This window comes from Carcharodon carcharias, chromosome 1 (assembly GCF_017639515.1).
Source record: "Carcharodon carcharias isolate sCarCar2 chromosome 1, sCarCar2.pri, whole genome shotgun sequence".
NCBI lineage: Eukaryota > Metazoa > Chordata > Chondrichthyes > Lamniformes > Lamnidae > Carcharodon > Carcharodon carcharias.
The window spans coordinates 135,238,354-135,259,693 of NC_054467.1; positions in this window are offsets into that span (position 1 = coordinate 135,238,354).

A 21,340-nucleotide genomic window follows, 5' to 3' on the forward strand; every position below is an offset into this window, starting at 1 on the left:
TCCCATTCCCAGGCTAATGGAAGGCTTCCTGAAAGCTGCAGGCCCCAAAAAGTTTCTTCACTGTCGAGTGCTGACCTGAAGGTTGAGTTCTGTCTAAGCATCTGGTATGAGTTTTGAAGTGTTTCTGCTCACACAGGCAAGTATCAGTAACTTTCAAAAATAAACATCTGACTGAGCACATTCGCGACCCCACTGAGCTCTCTTAATCCACCCGTGGATGAGGTGTATACAAATGCATCCGGCTCACCTGATCGTTGCACCCATGCACTGGCCCGAAGATTGCGGGGTGGGGGGGGGGCCAAAAATATGCCATCGATTGGTGCCTCAAGGACCTTAAGTGGCCCATTAATTAATGGCAGGCACGTATCAGAGATCATCGTGCACCCGCCCACCGAAATATTGCGATGGCACGCGGTGACATCGGGGTGCTCGCCCAATGTCACCGTGTGTCATTTTACACGTCAGCGTGCGGGGCCTGACCCCTGCATGGCAACGGGAAAATTCTGCCCATTAAGTTTATTTAGAATATACTCAGCAGCAACTACACATGTGCTTTCAACCCCAACTCTATCACTACACTGTCTGCTAAGGTAGACTGCACTACTCTCCTATTGGTTACGACAGAGCATATAATCTTTCCTAACAAGCATTATTCTTAAAGGTACATTACACACTAAATAAAGCCTTAATTAGTTGAACAACAAACTTTATTTATAGAGCTGTGGATTAGCTGCCTGTATCTAGCAAGGCTACAGTACACACCCCAGGCTAGGAAAACTCCACCCCCTTTTGGGATTCCTGTGCTCTGTGTTGATTGGCTGTTCTGACCACATGACCCTTAATCAGTCAGGGTGGTCTTAAAGCTACAAGCACCACAAATCTATTCTGGCATTTATAGGGAGATTAGGATAAGGAAGTGATCACACAAGACAGGGGCTGAGGGTTTTCACAAAGGTGATTATTAATTCAACAAATTAACTGTTAAACAAATAATGAGGTGAGTTTTTGGAGTAAAGAATTGGTATTGGTGTAAATAGTTCTGGTCAAGTAATCTTCATTTTCACCTTCAGTTGCTTCATCAATGACCTTCCCTCCATCGTAAGGTCTGAAGTGGGGTTCACTGATGATTGCACAATGTTCAGCACCATTCACGATTCCTCAGTCCATGTCCATAAGCAGTTCCACCCGATCAATATTCAGGCTTAGGCTGTTAGGTGGTATGAGGATATGGTGGTGTAGTGATAATGTTGCTAGGCTAGTAATCCATAACCCAGCCTAATGATCTAGGGGCATGGGTTCAAATCCTGCCATGGAAGCAGGTGGAATTTAAATTGATTAATAAATCTGGAGTTAAAAGCTGAGTTAATGGTGAACACAAACCATTGCTGATTGTCATTCACTAATTCCCTTTTAGGCAAGAAGATCTGCCTTCCTTACCTGGTCTGGCCTAGATGTGACTCCAGACCCACAGCAATGTGGTTGACTCTTAAGTGGCCTAGCAAGCCACTTAGTTGTATCAACACTGCTACAAAGTCTAAAATGAATGATGCCTGATGGACCACCTGCTAATAAATGGAGCCTTGTGCCAAAATTGGGAGAGTTGTCCCACAGACATACTCATAGTCAATGGGGAGAATTTGCATGTCGGCATGCAGGAGCGGGTATGTAAAATGACGCCTGACGTCACCGTGTATCATTCAGATCTTTTGTGCGGTGGGCACGCATTGGAGATGGCTGTGTGCACGGAGGCAGCTGCATGCCCGCGGTGCTGTCAAAGGCCTGTTAAGGCCATTAAGAAACCAATCACAGCAATTATCAATACTGTCCATCCAACCTTAAGGTTGGCGGGCAGTTGAAGAGCCCAAGCGGCCTTTGCCTTTTTTAGGAAACCTGATCCATGAGCGGGATGAGGTTTCCTAAACCTTTTAATAAGTAAATAAATATTTTTTCCACAATTCATAAAAATGTCCCAGCTCATGTGACACTGTCACACGAGTGGACATGTCTAAATAATTTTTATCTGTCTTTATTAAAACCTTTCAATCTGAATTTAATCTCTCTGAGGCAGCTCCGTGCCTCAGATTGTTGCGTTCTTACATGTGCGTGCGCAAAAGAGCGCAGGCTCCAACTCTCCGTCTTACCCCCTGCACTGGGCGTGTGTCACACTGGGCCAACTTAATTGGCCTGACCACTTAAAATGGCGGCACAGAGCTGATCACGGGCGGTGATTGGATCCACGCCTGCCTACGCCTGCTCCTGACCGGCCCTCCAGACAAGGAGAAAATTCTCCCCAGTGAATCGTATGTTACAGACAATGACCCAGACACCACCATCACTATGGCTATGTCCTGTCCCACTGACAGCACAGACCCACCAGAGTTGGCAGAGCAATGGTAAATAGTCGAGAAGGAGTTGTCCTGGAAGACCTCAACATCAACTTTGGGCACCATGAAGTCTCATAGCATCAGTCAATTATGGGCAAGGAAACCTTCTGCTGGTTACCATGTACCGCACCCACCCCTCCACCTAATTCCCACCCACCTGCCTGCCAAACAGCAGGAGCAAAATGAGATAGACAGAACTAAGTGATCCCACAACTAACAGACCAGATCTAAGCTCTGCAGTATTGCCACATCCAGTTGTGAATGGTGGTAGCAACTCACTGGAGGAGGAAGCTCCACAAATATCCCTATCCTCAATGATGGGGGAGCCCAGCAATCAGTGCATAAGATAAGGCTGAAGCATTTGCTACTATCTTCAGCTAGAAGTGCTGAGTGGATGATCCATCACGGCCTCCTCCTGAGATCCCCGGCATCACAGATGCCAGTCTTCTGCCAATTTGATTCACTCCACATGATATCAAGAAACATCCGAAGGCATTGGATAGTGTAATGGCTATGGGCCCTGATAATATTCTGGTAATAGTACTGAAGACTTGTGCTCCAGAACTTATTGCACGCCTAGCCCAAGCTGTTCCAGTACAGCCACAACCACTGATATCTACCCGGAAATGTGGAAAATTGCCCAGGTATGTCCTGTCCACAAAAAAACAGGACAAATTCAACCAAGCTAATTACCAGCCCCATCAGTCTACTCTAATAGGCAAAAGAGATGAACTCAAGAGGTGAAGTGAGAGTGACTGTGGAATCAATGAGCCCTAGTGAAATTAAAGTAAATGGGAATCAGGAAGAAAACTCTCCACTCATTGGAGCCATACCTGGCACAAAAGAAGATGGTTGTAGTTGTTGGATGTCAATTACCTCAGTCCCGGGACATTGCTGCAGGAGTTCCTCAGGATAGAGTCCTAGGCCCAACCATCTCCAGCTGCATCATCAATGACCTTCCCTCCAATGTAAGGTCAGAAGTGGGGATGTTTGCGGATTATTGCACAATGTTCAGCATCATTTGCGACTCCTCAGATACTGAAGCAGTCCATATTTCTAGTTGTAAACCATGCAGTCATGTCTGGATTCCTGTCAGAACTCATGAGCCACATCCTGAAGGATTGACTTTTGGCCCCAAGTAGCTAGTTTGACAGAACCAACTAAGGGATAGTTGCCAATGGCTGTGACCTCTGGAGGCTGATTGTTTGGAGGGGCATTGGAAGAGACAAGGCAAAATTGAAAGCTCAGCTGGTCAAGAAGAGGGCCCAGGGAAAACAAAGGCCAGCGAATCCTGTACCTTCTCAGCCTGCTGTCTTTTTCTGCAGCAATTGCAGCGGGGCCTGCCATGCTAGAGTGGGGCATTTGAGCCACACCAGGCGAGGTTTATGGAGTTGACCGCCACGACACAAGCCACCTTCTTACAAGAGGGAAGGCTACCAAACACCAGCCAGCCTGGAACCGAAAGGTCTGTTTCACATAAAGGCAGCACAGGGGACGGCGACAGAATGAATGAACCTTTGGCGCTTTGAGGAAGTTGGGCTCGGAACTGCACGATGCACTACCTGTGATTACAGGCAGGTTTTACACTGAATAAGTGGAATTCCTGTCTATTGAGAAAAATGGCAGCCTGGTGATGGGGAGCACATATGACAATGTAGGTGGAGTCCATGGCAGGTTGAGGAAAGGCTTTGGTCAGGTGTAGCCAATTGTACTCTCATCTGTCTTCATTCTATCAAAGAGGAATGTAATGTAAGTGTTCTTCCTGGCATAGAGAGCCTTGTTACCTACCTGATGCAGCTAAATACAGCAAATTCTGATCAGTCACCAACATCACTACTGTAGCTTGGAGTGGTCTTTTGGGTTAAATTTGATCTTGACAGCCACAGACTATGATGTCCATGTCTTGGTTTGTGGCTCCACTTGTGGCTCTAACCGATGACGGAGCTCGATGAGAGTTCTCTGGATGAAGTACCGGTGCCTGACACATGGCTACTGAGTGAAATTGAAAGTAAGAAGTGGTCCTGAAGACCCACTGTGAGTATAGCTTTCTGCCATACCCTTCTCCAACCTTCCACTCTATCTTATCCCTGTTACTCCTTCTCGCTGCTATCTTCATCTCTACTTCCCCTCGTTCAGCCCCAAAGGCATCTCCACCAGACCATCTGTGATAGCAAAGGATCAAAAACAGACCAGCACCAGCATAAAGACATGAGAGTTTACTTTTGGAACAGAGAAAATAGACCAAAAAAGAGACAGAAGTTAACCAAAAGCAAAATATTGCAAATGCTGGATATCTGAAACAAAAGCAGAAAATGCTGAAAATACTCAGCATGTAAGGCAACATCTTTGGAGAAAGAAACAGAGTTAACATTTTAGGTTGATGACCTTTCATCAGAACAAAAATAAAGTAATTTAAACAAACATCTAAAACACATACCTTGTAGTTATGAAGCATATAATCTTTAGTTGTCAGTGATACTAACATTCAATAAACACAGTAAATTGTAGCATACATAGGAAGAAAGTAATTAAAGTAAATTAACTAAATAACATAAGTTAGAATGGCGGGAAAGGTGTTATGTTGCAGCTGTGAGATATGGGAGCTTTTGGATGCCAAGGTAATCCATGACAAATCCGTCTGCAGGAAGTGTAAGCAGTTTGATGAATTCCCAATCAGGATTATTGATCTGGAAGCCAAAATGCAGACACTGCACAACATAAGGGAGGGGGAGAAATACCTGAATACATTGTTCCAGAATACAGTCACACCTGTTAGAAGATGGTCATCTGTTTTAGACAGCAGTGAGGGACAGAAGGATGTGATTGTCAGTGAGGCAATGGGACTGAGTGGAGGACCCTCAGACTTCGCAAATGTCAAACAGGTTTGAGGTGCTCACAACCTGTGTGGCTGAAGGCGAGGTCAGCAAGCTGGATGAGCAGGCTGGCCATAACACTGTGGCACAGGAAGCTATTCAAGCAGGGGAAGCAAAAAAGAATGTAGTGGTAGTAGGGGAGAGTTTAGTGAGGGGGGTTGACACTGTTCTCTGTAGCAAAGAGCGAGAGTCCGGATGACTATGTTGTCTGCCCAGTGCCAGGGTCCAGGATATCTGCTTAGGGTTGAAGAGGAACTTGCAGTTGGAGGAGGAGGGTCCAGTTGCCATGGTCCATGTAGGTACCAATGACATAGGTAGAACTAGGAAGGAGGTTCTGCAAAGCCAGTATGAGAAGCTAGGTAACAAATTAAGAAACAGAACTTCAAAGGTAATAATATCTGGATTATTACCTGGCATAGTGCAAATAATATTAGAGAGATGAATACATGGCTCAAGGACTGGTGTGGGGGAAGTGGGTTCCGGTTTGTGGGGCACTGGCATCAGTACTGTGGAAATCGGGGGCTGTACTGTTGGGGTGTTTACATCTGAACCGTGCTGGGACAAGTGTCCTCACAAATAGCATAACTATGGAAGTAGAGAGGCCTTTAAACTAAACAAGAGGGGTGAGGGATCAAGCTTGGGTACAGGTAGCAATTCAAGGTGCAGAGTCAAGACAGGAGAGTAAAATAGCAACATGAGAAATGAAGGTCAGAGAATGGCAGGAAGGGACAAAGAGAAAAAAACCTAAGAATACATCAACAGTCAAGACTTGATGTTACAAAGGTAACAGAAAGATAAAACTGAAGGTTCTGTATCTGAATGCATGTAACATTTATAACAAAGTAAATTAATTGATGGCCCACATTGAAGTAAATAAATTTGATCTGATAGCAGTTACGGTGACGTGGCTGCAGGACGACAAAGACAGGGTCTTTAATATTGCGGGGCACATGACATTCAAGAAGAATAGGAAGCTAGGTAAAGGTGGAGAGGTAGCACTGTTAATCAAAGAGTACATTGGTGCAATAGTTAGAGATGACCTTGGTTGAGGAGATCTGGATGTAGAAGCAGTTTGTATGGAGACAAGGAATATTAGGGGGAAAAATCCATCAGTGGGAGTGGTCCAGGGCCCCGAACAGTAGCCACTGTATAGGACAAAGTATTCAAGGGAAAATATTGTGTGCTTGTGATAAAGGGACAGCAATAAACATAGTTGATTTTAATCATAGATGATTTAAACAGAAAAAATCAGATTGGCAGCCTGGATGAAGAGTTCTTAGAATGCTTTTGAGATAGTTTTTTAGAATAGCATGTTCTGGAACCAACCAGAGAGAAGGTTATATTAGAATTGGTATTGTGTAACGTGGCAGGATTAATTAATGACCTCAGAGTAAAGGCACCCCTAGGTAGCAGTGACCACAATGTGATTGAAGTTTACATCCAGCTTGAAAGGGAAAAGAGTGAGTCTAAGACTAGTATCTTAAACTTAAATAAGAGCAACTATGTGGGGATGAAAGCTGAGCTAGTTGAAGTGAACTGGTAACTAGGCTAGAGGATAGATCAATAGATAACCAATGGCAAACATTTAAGGGGATATTTCAGAGCATTCAAAATAATACTTTCCCTATTATAAAGAAAAATCCTAAGGGGAGGACCCACCATATGTGATTAAATAAAGAAGTTAAGGAAAGCATCAAACTTAAGGAAAAATCATATAACTCCGCAAAGGTGAGTGGCAGGACAGATGATTGGACAGAATATAAAGAACGGTGGAGAATGACTAAAAGGTTAATCAGGAAAAGAAATTAGTGTGTGGGAGGAAGTTAGTTAGAAATATAAAAATGGATAACAAGAGTTTCTACAGGTACTTAAAAAGGAAAAGAGTGAGGAAAGTGAGTGTTGGTTCGCTAGAGAGTGACAGCGGGGACTTAATAGCGGAAATGGTGGAAATGGCAGAAGAAATCAACAAATATTTTGCTTCTTTGTTCACTGTAGAGGATACAATAAACATTCTAGTAACAGCTGCAAACCAGGAGGTGAACGGGAGAAAGGAACTTGGTGAAATTGAAACCATGAGGGGAACGGGACTGAGCAAATTGATGGAGCTGCGGGCTGGCAAGTGTCCAGATCCTGATGGAATACATCCTAGGGTCTTAAATGAGGTGGCCAATGAGGCAAAATTCACTAGATTCTGGAAAAGTTCCATCAGATTGGAAAGTTGCAAATATAACACCTCTATTCAAGAAGGGAGGGAGGCAGAAAACGGTAAACTATAGGCCAGCTAGCTTGACATCTGTCGTGGAGAAGTTATTAGAATTGATCATTAAGGAGGTTATGGCTGGGCACTTAGAAGAGCTCAAGGGGAAGAGTCAGCATGGTTCTGTGAAAGGAAAATCATGTTTAACCAAGTTGTTGGAGTTTTTTGAAGAGTAACATGCGTAGTGGAAAAAGGGGAGCCTGTAGACATACGATACTTAGATTTCCAGAAGGCATTTGATAAGGTGCCTCATCAAAGATTGTTACAGAAAATAAAAACACATGCGTAGGTGGTGTCATATTAGCATGGATTGAAGATTAGCTCGCTGGCAGAAAGCAGAAAGTATGCATAAATGGGTCTTTTTCAGATTGGCAGGATGTGATGAGTGGAGTCCCACATGGGTCTGTACTGGGGCCTCAGCTTTTAAGATTTACATCAATGACCTAGATGAGGGGAGTAAAGGCATAGTAGCTAAATTTGCAGATGACACAAAGATAGGTAGGAAAGTATGTTGTGAAGAGGACATGAGGAGGTTGCAAATGGATATAGGTAGGCCGAATTACTGGGCAAAGATCTAGCAAATGGAGTTAATGTGGGAAAATGTGAAGTTATTTACTTTGGAAGGAAGAACAAAAAAGCAGAGTATTATTTAAATGGAGAACAGCTTCATAATTCTGAGGTGCAGAGGGATCTAGTTGTTCTAGTACGTGAGTCACAAAAGGTTAGTATGCAAGTACAGCAAGTAATTAAGAAGGCTAATGGAATGCTACCCATTATTATGAGAGCGGTTGAACATAAAAGTAAAGTTGTTATGCTTTAGCTATACAGGGCATTGGTGCAGTTTTAGTCTCCTTATTTAAGAAAGGATGTAAATTCATTGGGAGGTGGTTCAGAGGGGTTGACTAGATTGATACCTGGAATGAGTGGGCTGTCTTATGAGGAAAAGTTGGATAGACTGGGCTTGTTTCCACTGGAGTTTAGAACAGTCAGGAGTGATTTGATTGAAGTATACAAGATCCTGAATGGCCTTGACTTGATGGATATCGAAAGAATGTTTCCTCTTGTGGGTGAGTCCAGAACTAGAGGTACTGTTTTAACATTAGCGATCACCGTTTTAGGACAGAGATGAGGAGAATTTTTTTCTCTCAGAGGGTTGTGCGACTTTGGAACTCTCTGCCTCAGAAGATGGAGGGGGGGGTCATTGAATGTTTTTAAGGCAGATAAATTCTTGTTAGGCAAGGGAATCAAAGGTTATCGGGGTTAGATGGTGATGTGGAAATCGAAAAACAAGATCAGGCATGATCTTATTGAATGGTGGAGCAGGCTCGAGGGGCTGAATAGTCTACTCCTGTTCCTATTTCTTATGTTCGACTAAATACAAAAAAAATCCAAGAGAACATCTAATGTGATGACCTCAAAATATACTGTAAATATTAAAAAAAGTAAATCTGGCAATGATTAGATACATTTATATCCTTGAATTCATTTCCTATAACAGCAATCTAATTTGGCATTAGTTCTTCCTAAGACTACCTGTTAAACAAATGTTCCATTTGCTGTAAAGTTGTCAAACAATTTAATATTTTGTGATTTTGTTGCCCAACCCAACATTAAAAATGAAAAGAAAACATAGGAGTTGCCCATTAATAGTTAAACACTCGATCCGTTATTCAGTCCCATTTACTTCAGTAGAATTGAATATCAGTGTATCCTATAACGGAAATATACTTCCATTTCAAAAACAGAATTACCTGGAAAAACTCAGCAGGTCTGGCAGCATCGGCGGAGAAGAAAAGAGTTTTTCCAGGTAATGCTGCCAGACCTGCTGAGTTTTTCCAGGTAATTCTGTTTTTGTTTTGGATTTCCAGCATCCGCAGTTGTTTGTTTTTATACTTCCATTTGTTTTTTGCCCTCAACTAAGTCCAATTTCATGAATGGTGCTTTGAAAGGCAAAGTTGAAGTGTTTGATCATTAGAATAAACATGAGACTACATTTAAAGCATTAATTTCTCCAATTCCAGGGGAGAATAGCATTTGGGCTCATGTTTAAGAAGAAACAAAGTTAACAGCTTGTGAATTTTCTCAATTGTTCCCTGAAGGTTGTAAAACAATTGTTGGTTTGGTGAAGCATGGCAGGTTGGAGAGGTGAATAAAGTTCAGCTTCTTCTGAACATTTCATTTCTTGCTTTCTTCTTCTGTTTGAAGTTAAAGAATGTGTGGACAGTTCCAAGACACAAACATAAAATGAGCAGGAGGGATGAGGGAGTAAATTAAAATGTGCGAGGCTGAAACTGGCCAACTATAGTTTGAGAAAGCAAAATATTACAGATGCTAGAAATCTGAAATAAAAACAGAAAATGCTAAAGCACTCAGAAGTTCAGGCAGAATCTGCAGAGAGGGTAACAGAGTTAACATTTCAGAGCCATACCTTCTAACAAAATTCAGAAATTCACTTCTGTGGAAAGGCCACCGATCTGAAACAATGAGCAGAATTTTAACTACTAAGGGAGGGCAGGTAGGGGTTGGGGTGGGGGGGTAGGTGAGGAGGTGCTTGTTTGTGGGTAGGAGAGGGGTGGGGGTGAGATCCCTCACTATACACACAGTGGGTCTTCATGGGACCACTTCTTAAAGTTCAGTTTCACTCAGGAACAATGTGTATGTCACCTGTGGTAAATGGGGCGTTGATCAAGCGGGCTGCTATGTCCTGGATGGTGTCAAGCTTAAGATCATAAAACCATAAGACATAGGAGCAGAAGTAGGCCATTTGGCTCATCGAACCCGCTCTGCTATTCAATGAGATCATGGCTGATCTGATAATCTTCAACTCCACTTTCCTGCATTTTCCCCATAACCCTTGATTCCCTTACTGATTAAAAATCTGTCTATCTCAGCCTTGAATATACTTAATGACCCAGCCTCTACAGCACTCTGTGGTAAAGAATTCCACAGATTGACTACCCTCTGAGAGAAGGATTTCCTCCTCATCTCTGTTTTAAATAGCAACCCCTTACTCTGAGATTATGCCCCCTGGTCCTAGACTCTCCCACAAGGGGAAGCAATCTCTCAGCATCTACCCTGTCAAGTCCCCTAAGAATCTTATATGTTTCAATAAGGTCGCCTCTCATTCTTCCAAACGCTAATGAGTACAGGCCCAACTGACTCAACTTCTCCTCATAAGAAAATCCCTCCATCCCCAGGATCAACCTAGTGAACCTTCTCTGGATTGCCTCCAATGCCAGTATATCTTTCCTTAGATAACGGGACCAAAACTGTTTGCAGTATTCTAGGTGTGGTCTAACTAGTGCCTTGTATAGTTTTAGCAAGGCTTCCCTATTTTTATACTCTATTCCCTTTAAAATAAAGGCCAACGTTCTATTTGTCTTCCCTATTACCTGCTGAACTTGTATGCTAGCTTTTTGGGATTCATGCACAAGGACCCTCAAATCCCTCTGTGCTGCAGCTTTCTGCAGTCTTTCTCCATTTAAATAATATTCAGCTTCTCTATTCTTCTTGACAAGGTGCATAACCTCACACTTTTCCACATTATATTCCATCTGCCACATTTTTGCCCAATCACTTCACCTGTCTATATCCCTCTATAGACTCTTTGTGTCATCCTCACCACTTTCCTTCCCACCTATTTTTGTATCGTCTGTAAACTTGGTGACAGTACAGTTATTTCCCTCATCCAAGTCATTAATATGTTGTAAACAATTGTTGCCCCAGCACTGATCCCTGTGGCACTCCACTAGTTATAGGTTGCCATCCTGAAAATGCCCCCTGTACCCCAACTCTCTGTCGCCTATTAGTTAGACAGTCCTCTAGACATGCTAATATACTACCCCCAAAACCATGGGTTCTTATCTTAACTTATTAAGTAGCCTTAGGTGTGGTACCTTATTGAACACCTTTTTGAAATACAAATATATTACTTCTACAGGTTCCCCTTTAACCATCCTGCTTGTTACCTCCTCAAAGAATTCAAATAAACTTGTCAGGCATGATTTCCCATTCTTGAAGCCATACTGACTCTGCTTGATTATATTATGCATTTCTAAATGTACTGCTATTACATCTTTTATAATAGACTCCAACATTTTCCCAATGACAGATGTTAAGCTAACTGACCTATAGTTACCTGTATTTTTTCTCCTTCAGCTTTTGAATAAGAGTGCTACCTTGGCAGTTTTCCAATCCTCTGGGACTTTTCCAGAATCTAAGGACTCTTGGAGGATTACTACCAGTGCATCAACTATCTCTGCTGCTATTTCTTATAATATCTTAGGATATAACCCATCAGGTCCAGGTGACTTATTAGCCCCATTAATTTCCCTTGTACTTTTTCTCTCGTGATACTTATTGTATTTATTTCCTCCCTACCTCCCCTTTTGCCTCATGATTATTTAATACTTTTGATATGCTATTAGTGTCTTCCACTGTGAAGACTGATGCAAAATATCTATTCAACTCCTCTGCCATTTCCTGGTTCCCCATTATTATTTCCCCAGCCTCATTCCCTGAGGGGCCTATATTGACTTTGGCCTCTCTCATCCTTTTTATATATTAAAAGAAGCTCTTACTGTCTGTTTTTATATTACTTGCTAGTTTACCCTCAAAGTTTATTTCCTCCCTTTTTATTATTTTTTTGTTCATCTTGGTTTTTAAACTTTCCCAATCCTCTGGTTTACCTATAATCTTTGCCACATTGTATGTTTTTTCATTCACTTTGATACTATCCTTAACTTCATTGGTTAACCATGGTTGATTTATCCCCTTCTTACAATCCTTCTTCCTCACTCCAGTATATCTTTGTTGTGAGTCATGAACTATTTTCTTAAATGTCTGCCCTTGTTCATCAATGATTTTTTCTGCTAAACTCCTTTCCCAGTCCACTGCAGCCAACTCTGCCCTCAATCCTTTGTAATTACCCTTATTTAATTTTAGCACAGATGTTTAAAAACTAAGTTTCTCACTCTCATACTGAATGCTAAATTCCACCATATTATGGTCACTGTTTCCTAGGGGATCTTTTACTCTGAGATCATTTATTAAACCTGCCTCATTACACATTACCAGATCCAAAATAGCCTGATCCCTGGTTGGCTCCACAACATATTGTTCTGGGAAACTGTTCTGAGTACACTCTATGATTTCTTGCTCATGGCTACCTCTGCCTATTCCATATTTCCAATCTACATGGAGATTAAAGTCACCCATGATTAAATATACTGCCTTTTTTACATGCCCTCATTATTTCCTGATCTATTCTCTGTCAGACAGCATAGCTACTGTTTGGGGACCTATAGACTACTCCCACCAGTGTCTTCTTCCCATTGTTATTTCTTACCTCCACCCATATGGATTCCACATCTTCTGATCCAAGATCCTTTCTTGCCATCTCGTACTAACAAAACTACCCTTTCCTTCCTGTCTACTCTAAAGAGTACTTATTTTGTTATGGAGTTTGATTAATGTGTGTAGTTGCTACTGCTGTCCTGTAAATAAAGACAAGTGTTTCCATTAAAAAAAAGCTGTCTGAAGATCAGCTCAATAACACCAATGATTTTAGGTATATGGAAAATTCAATTCACCATTACCTAGTGCTCTATTTGAATTTTTCAACCTCCCTCCATCTCCATTGTTACTCCATAATTACTACATTCCTCCCCTTTAACTTTTCTGTGCATTTTGTATTTACAGGGATATTTATCTCATGATATTACAATATTTACAAAGGTCATGAAATTACAAGTTCAGTTTTTCAGGTGGTTTCCTGATCCATTTGGAATGTTGCTGCTTCATGACTTCAGATTCTTTTGTAGAAAACACATCTTCTGGAACCGCATTAACATCAGGTACGTCATTAGGCACTTGCAGTTCAGGGTCTTCCACTCCGACAGAGACATCAGGCATGTCTGTCCTTGGTTGAGCATCTTCAACAGGAACCAATGGTTTAGTCATGGTTACAGATGGGACAATATCCTGTTGTAGTATCTTTCTTTTTCTTAAATGATCCACATGCTTATGGGTGATCCAGCCCTCCACTTTCACATGGTATGACAACTGAACATACTTTACCAGGTAACCACTTCAGTCCTCCACCAAAATTCTTTAGATACGCTGCTTCTCTAATAGCAAACTGTCTCTCAGGACTATGCAAATTATGCCTCGCCTTTTGGTTCCCTTGATTTTTCTCACCTTCCCCTCCAAATTGGGAAGTTTTAGGCTTAATCTTGTCTGAAGACGGTGCCTCATCAACAATTCTGCAGGTGTTGCTCCTGTCATAGTTTGGGGGTGTTGTTCTGTAGTGAAAAAGAAAAACAGCAAGCTTGGTCTCCAGTAAGTCCACCTGTTAACTTTTTCATTCCCGCATTAAAAGTTTGTACTGCCCTTTCCACCAGACTGTTTGATGACAAATAGTATGGCACAGTCTTCACATGGTTGATACCGTTGAGTCTGATAAATTGTTAGAACTCAGCACTCATAAATGCAGTGTCATTATCTGAGATGACTACCTCCAGCAATCCATGGATGGCAAAGCTCTGGCATAGTTTTTCTATAGCGCCCGACTTTGGTGACTTTACCTCATAAACAACTAACCACTTGGAATGAGCATCTATAATCAGTAGAAACATAGTTCCAAGGAAAGGACCAACATAATCAATGTGCAATCACATCCAGGGTCTACCAGGCCACTCCCATGAGTGTAATGGGGCTGCCACCAGCAACTTTTGTAGCTGCTGACATTACATACAGTGTTTTCAATATCGCCGTTCATCCATGGTCACCATAGGTAACTGCACACTATGGTCTTCATTCAGGAGATCGCTGGATGGGCATTGTGTAGCTCGACTAAAAATGGTTCCCTTCCCTGTGGAGGAACTACTACCCATGCATCCGATAATAGAATACCATCTTGACTGCTCATCTCATGTCTTCAGCTGAAAAATAGTTTTAATTCATCGGAGACTGGCTCCTGGGGACAACCGTGTAACATTTGGTCTCTCACTCCAGACAGGACTAGATCACAATTCGTCCAGTTTCTTAACTGTCTGACATAGACTGGCAAGGAATCTAGAAAATTCATCACTAATACAAGCTCCTGTGGGATTGGGACAAGTTCACCATTCTCTTGCAAAGGAAGGTGACTCAGGGCATTGGCATTTGCTAAGTGAATTCCTGGTCTACCTACAAAGGTGTATTCACACGCTGCCAAAATTAGGGCATCTTGTGGAGGCTATGGGAAGTATAGCCTTTTCCTCGCTAAATAGACAATGAAATGGTTTGTGGTCTGATGCTATTGTGAAATATCACCCGTGCACATGTTGGTGGAATTTTTTTACACCAAAAATAATCCACAGACCTTCCTTTTCAATCTGAGAATATCCTGTTTCAGCTGTGGTAAGCGTCCTGGATACATAACCTATTGTCCTTTCTGTGCCATCATCTATTTTGTGAGATAGCACAGCTCCCACTCCATAGGGGGATGCATTGCAGGTTAGCACCAATTTCTTCACCTGGTCATAATGCACTAATAAATTGGAAGAACGTAAGAGCTGTTTTACTTTCATGAAGGCTTCTTTTTGGGGTGCCTCCCGAAATCAAGACTGTTATTTTCTTAGCAGTGAATCCAGAGGGAGCAGAACTGTAGATAAATTTGGTAAAAGTCGCCCATAATAAGTTATCATCCGTAAAAATGATTTAAGTTCAGAGGGGAATTGATAGAGTGGACAGGATAAAATTGTTTCCATTGATGGAGAATTCTAGAACCAAGGGACATAGATTCAAGATAAGTGGCAGAAGGTATAGGGGGGACATGAGGAAGAACATTTTTACGCAGAGGGTAGTGGGTGTCTGGAATTTGCTGCCCAAGTTGGTGGTAGAGACAGAAACTCTAAACTCTTTTAAAAAGCACCTGGATCTGCACCTTAAGTGTTGTAAGCTGCAGGGCTATGGGCCGGGTGCAGGAAGGTAGGATTAGAAAAGGCACCTGGGTGTCCTCAGGCTGGCATGGACAAGATGGGCCGAATGGTCTCCTTCAGTGCTGTGACTTTTCTATGGTCCTATGGTGTTCTTGGGTGCAGATGCCTCTTATATTGCTTTAAGCTTCTCTTCAGTCAGGTGTAACCCTTGACCATCTACCCGCTGGCCCAAGTAGATGACTTCATTTGCTTGAAAAGTGCATTTCTCCTTCTTCAGGTACACCCCTGCTTCTAAAAATTGTTTCAGGAACTTCTTCTAGGTTAGTCAGGTGTTTCTGTGAATCCAGTTATCCAGAGACCAAGTGTTACATTGTCCAAGTGGACCACAACCTGAGGTAGTTCCTGCAGGAAGCTCTCCATCGTCCTCTGAAAAATGGCACTGGCTGAGGAAACACCGAAGGGCAGGCGTGTATGTTGGTATAACCCTTTGTGGGTATTTATAGTGGAGAATTCCAGGGAGACATCAACCAGCTCTAATTATTGATATGCGTGACCCATGTCAAGCTTTGTATACATTGTCCCTCCTGCTAGTTTGGCGTATAGATCTTCAATTTTTGGAATAGGTTACCTGTCAAGTTTGGCTGCTCTGTTGACCATTAGTTTATAGACCCTACAGATCCTGACGGTCTGGTCTGGTTTAAGGACAAGGACTATGGATGCTGCCCACTCTGAGAACTGAACCGCTTTTATAACACCCAACCTCTTGAGCCAGTTCAGATCAGCATCAACCTTCTCTCTCAGGTCATATGGCACCGGTCTTGCTTCTGGATCCATGTAAATCTTTGCCTGTAGGGCTTGGATTTTTCACAGTTCATCCTTGAAGATGGTGTCATTTTTTTTAGCAACCCTGGCAGTCCACCTGCTCTTAACTGGAAGATTTTGGACCAATTTAATTTAATCTCCTTTAACCAATCTCACCCTAGAAGGCTTGGCCCTTCATCGTCTACCACCATCGCTGGTAGCTGTGCTGATTGGTTTCTATAATGAACAGTTGCTCTGGCGATACCTTTTACTTGGATTTCTTTGTGTACATTTTCAGCTTGGCAAATGTTTGTTCCAAATTTAATTGTTGAACACTTTTATTGAGATATCTGAAAGTGTGTCTCCGATTACAGCGATAGAAGCTCCCGTGTCTACTTCTATTTCTAATGGTTTACCATTCACTTGCACTGTAACAAAGATTGGCTCTGTCTTCGCAACTTCATATTGAATAATGAATAAATGTCAGAATTTGTTGTTTCTGACTCTTCTATACTACAGACTTCATTGGACTTCGTTTGTTGTTTGGAGGCCTGTTTAAATCTCGCTTTGCACTGTCTCATTATGTGTCCACTTCTGTGACAAAAATAACATTCCACTTTTTAAAACTGCCAATCACTAGAAGAATGATTGTTTACACATTGCTGAAAGTTATTTTTCAATTTCTTTGCTAAGCTGTTTCCCCTCTTTTCTCGGTTAGCGGGGCGGGGCTGTTTCCCGCTTTGTGGCAGAGTCCCAGCTTCTCGCGCCATTTTCAACTGACTGTTCCTGCCCAATTTGGAGTACGGCACCATTTTGCACCCCTTGAATTGCTTGTGAATCCCTTTCAGCAATTTCCATCACCAGCACTATTTCCAAAGCTTTCTTCAAATCAAGATTCAGCCAGCAATCTGTTGTACCGTGTCTTCCTGCACGCCACATACTAAACGATCTCTGAACATGTCATTCAGAGTTTCACCAAAATCACAATATTCCGTTAGTTGCTTTAATTTTGCCACATAGGTAGTAATTATCTCACTTGGGGCTTTACTTCGTGAATTGAACCTGAACTTCTGCATTTTGACTAAGGGCTTGGGTTGAAAATATCCCTTAACGAGCTCTACTAATTCACTGAAAGCCTTCAAATCTGGGGCACTGGGGCTGTCAAACTTTGAATCAAACAGTAGGTTTTGCTCCCACAAGCACGCAGGAGGATTGCTCTCCTCTTCTCTTCCCCTGTGATTTTGTTTGTTTGAAAGAAGAACGCAAGACATTCTACATACTGAGACCAATCATCTGTGGCTGGCTTAAAGGGATCGATTCTGCCAAACGGTGGCATCTTGGATGAGTATATCTTCTATTATTTTTAATGAAGTTAAATATTCACAACCGCTGGCCGAGGTACAGCACCAAATCTGATTTATCCTCAATGCTAGTGTGCATGTGTCTGTGATGATGAAAGATACGAATGAGTCATATGATAGCACTTCCCCAGAGTGTGCACCCTCCTCTTAGGACTCCTCAGCTACCTCCCACTACAGTTGCTGCATCACCTTTGAAGAACTTATGGGAGATTAAATACATGAATTTGAACTGACATGGGGAAAGGGTTCAAAGCCAACATTGGACAGATGTTCAGATTTCAGTTCATGACAAAAGTCAATCAATAAAAGTGAATGTTATGTATCAAGGAACATGTGATTTCTAATTCTGTTACCAGGTTTGTGGGAGACCTCCAACTCTCCATTGCTAATGACTGCGCACTCCACCACCCCGCTGATCTCCAAGGCCTCCTCTTCCGCAATTGTCAGGGTTGGGGTGGCTCTCAATGGAATACCATCCTCAGTGTTCTGTGCTCTCATTTCCTGCAAGCAGAGAGAGCAGTTATAAGTGTGAGAAATGATTGTTTGGAGAGGATGGAATGACAACATTTGAAGACAGTGACTGTGAGGTATGGGTGTGGGATGGCAATAAGATGAGGGTGAGTGAAAGTGTTGGTTATTCAGATGGAGCTGTTGTGGCACTGAAACCCAATTCGAGGGGCCACAACTCTGCTTCTGACTGCCTCTACGAATTCCAGCCTGTCATGAAGAGGATAATGTCTATAAGGTTACTGGAAATTATTTTTTTAAAAATAGAGTTCTAGTCGCGTCTGTGTCTATGTATGTGTGTGTGTCTTAATTGGATTAAAGCCAGCTGGTCTAGAGGTAAAGCTTATAGAAAGTAAGTTTAAAATGGTAATTAAATAAACATGGGGAAGTTTAGAAACATAGGTGTCAAGGGGAAAATTGGCATTTTTAAATAAACCATTCAAAAGAATGGGTGAAATCTTGCACCTAGCTAGAAGACACCAAACAATGTGTTTATTTTTTTCAGCTTACAGGACTCCAGCCTGTAAACCTCAAGTCTGTCAGCAAAGACCCAGGGCAAAAAGAAACTCATTTTGAATGCGGCTTTCCAGGGTGTGCTCTGCCAGGTGTCTCTTTAAATCTATGATATTTATCATTGCCTTAACGGAGGTGTAACTGATAGTCAAAATAATTAGGGGATTTTTGTAGATATTATAGTAGTAATTTGGGCTTACAATTTTTCTTGCATCAATAACGTTTTAATTTAGCTTTATAAAAAACCTCTTAAGATTCAGTGGTCTTATTCAATTTAAAGCTTGCATCTCGAAACATACAAATTGTAAAAATTGGTTATGACAGTTGTTTCAAGTTTCCCTCTGGGATTTAAGCAATCCTGCCTTTACCATTGGCTGTGTCATAAAACAGCCATGCCTGTGTGGTTTGTGTGGCTGGTTTCTTCCTCCCATGGGGAATAGCACTTTTCTACAGGTCATTATTATCTTCGGCGTCACCTCCAGAGAACAGTCAGAGGGATAAGCTTCCCATGTCTCCCTTTCATTCTTGTCCATCATGAAGCCTACAAAACCATTATAGAGTTCAGCTGTTCTGACCCCACCAGGGTCCCTTTGATCACAATTTCTGCCATTGACAGGAGTCATCATCATGCTCATACTCTGTGATTCGTTCAGAAACCCAGAAATGGGATGCTAATGCCAGGGCTGACTTAACCAACTATAGCAAAACCCTCTCCAGCAACCATCAGGTTCTTGAGCCCCTACCAACCTTCCCCACTGTCAGCAGGCCCAGTACATTAACATTCTGCCCATTAACTCCTTTTCTCGCCACAGATGCTGCCTGACTTGCTGAATAATTCCAGCATTTTCTGTTTTCATTACCTATCATTAAAAAGGCTGGAAGAGACTAACAATCCCAACGGCAGTCTCCAGTCCATGTTTGCAAATTTTCGTTACTTCCAACCGATTATAAATTTAAAAACAAATTACTCAGGTTCTGCGTTAAAAGGATCAGAATTTTTCCATGTGGAATCTTATGAACCCTCTTGTGTTTTTCCTGGTCAGGTGCTGAAGTAAATTTGGAATTTTATTTCAGGACTCTGTAAGTACGTGAGCAGCAATCCTGCCAGTAACACTGCAATTGTGCCAACTGGTGTCCTCCTGTACTGATTTTGCAGGGTAACTGTAAGGATACCTCATTTGTATTTGACTGACAAGCACACATGATACTTCACCAGCTGGAAACCACAGCACCTGACTGCCATTTGATGGGTGGGGGAATGCATGCTGATATGCCCCGAGATCATGGCCCTGATACTTACTTGAAGGGAGTTAGTGGGGATGGAGGGGTGGTGGGGATTCGGTGTGGTGGGGGAGATGGGATGAGGAGTTATGGACTGCAAACCCACACAGGCTAACTGCAGGATATCTTACAAATGTTTCTGCCAGTTTCCCACGTGACAGCTGGCTGCCTATCGGGCATGAAAGCTTGCATTGCAAGGCTGCAGCCAAGGAACAAAGAGCAGATAGGGAGGGAAAGATTATGGTTGGGGGAATCTCAAGGTTAGAGAGTGGTAAGATCACAGGGTGGGGGAGCTGCGTGATCGGAGAGGGGAGTTGGCAATTGTGGAGCTTGTAGCAGGTAAGCTGGTTGGGGCTGCAGAAAACAGGCCTGACCCTCCTGGGCCACAAGCTTAAATGAACTTGCCTTGGAGATCGAGCTCTCTTCACTTCCTTTTACTTGTTGGGTATTTTGATGTCTGGAAAACCTGGTCAAACTGAGTTTCAAATTTAAAAATCTGCAGAAATTGAGTCACACAGACCCCTTAAAATATTTTCCCAATCAACCCACCTCATGAGAGTAGATTGGTTGTCTGCCCCTATTTTCCCCACCACTATTAAAGCTGAGAGTCGGTGGGTTTGAGGTAGGTTGGAGTCATATTTGAAACGTTTTAAATTTTAACGTCGCACCTAGGGTTGCAATTATTTCCCTGTATGTCGACCATGGTTCAGTGGTAGCACTCTCACCTCTGAGTCAGATGGATATGAATTTAAATTCCAATCTAGGGGCTTGAACACATAATCTAGGAGAGAGGTGACCTTGCAGATAAGATGTTTAAATACTATTGATGCTATTTTGAAGAGCAGTGCTTTTTCATGTCCTACAGAATATTTATTCATTATGCAACATCACTAAAGAATGGATAATCTGATCATTATCATATTTCTGTTTGTGGGAGCTTGCTATGAGCAAATTGGCTGCTACTTTTTTGACATTACAACATTCAAATTCAAAAGTGCTTCAGTGGCTGTAAAATGTTTTGAGACATCCTGAGGTCGTGAAATTTTCTATAAATATACAAGTTCTTTCTTTCTTTCAACTGACTAGAGAACCAAACTTAAAGGCAGTTTTCTGTCAATGAGAAATGAATGTTAAGAACCATTCTTTCACCTCTTAAAAGGAGCGGGGGCCACAATAAAGTGGAAAAATGGAAGACTTTAAACTGAATCCATTTTAGAATAGGATATATTAGGCTATGTAGAACTATATAATATCAAAGGTTTTCATCAAAATAGGGTGCTCTATAATGTAAAAGCTGTGATAGGGAGAGAATAGACATCAAGTGGGCACAAGTATGGCGTCTCTTTAAATTTTTAAGTAAAGTGGTGTTTTTAAATTTTTAATTACAATTTTTCAATTATAGTAGTAAAACTATTCCTGACTTAAATATCTGTATTGTCAT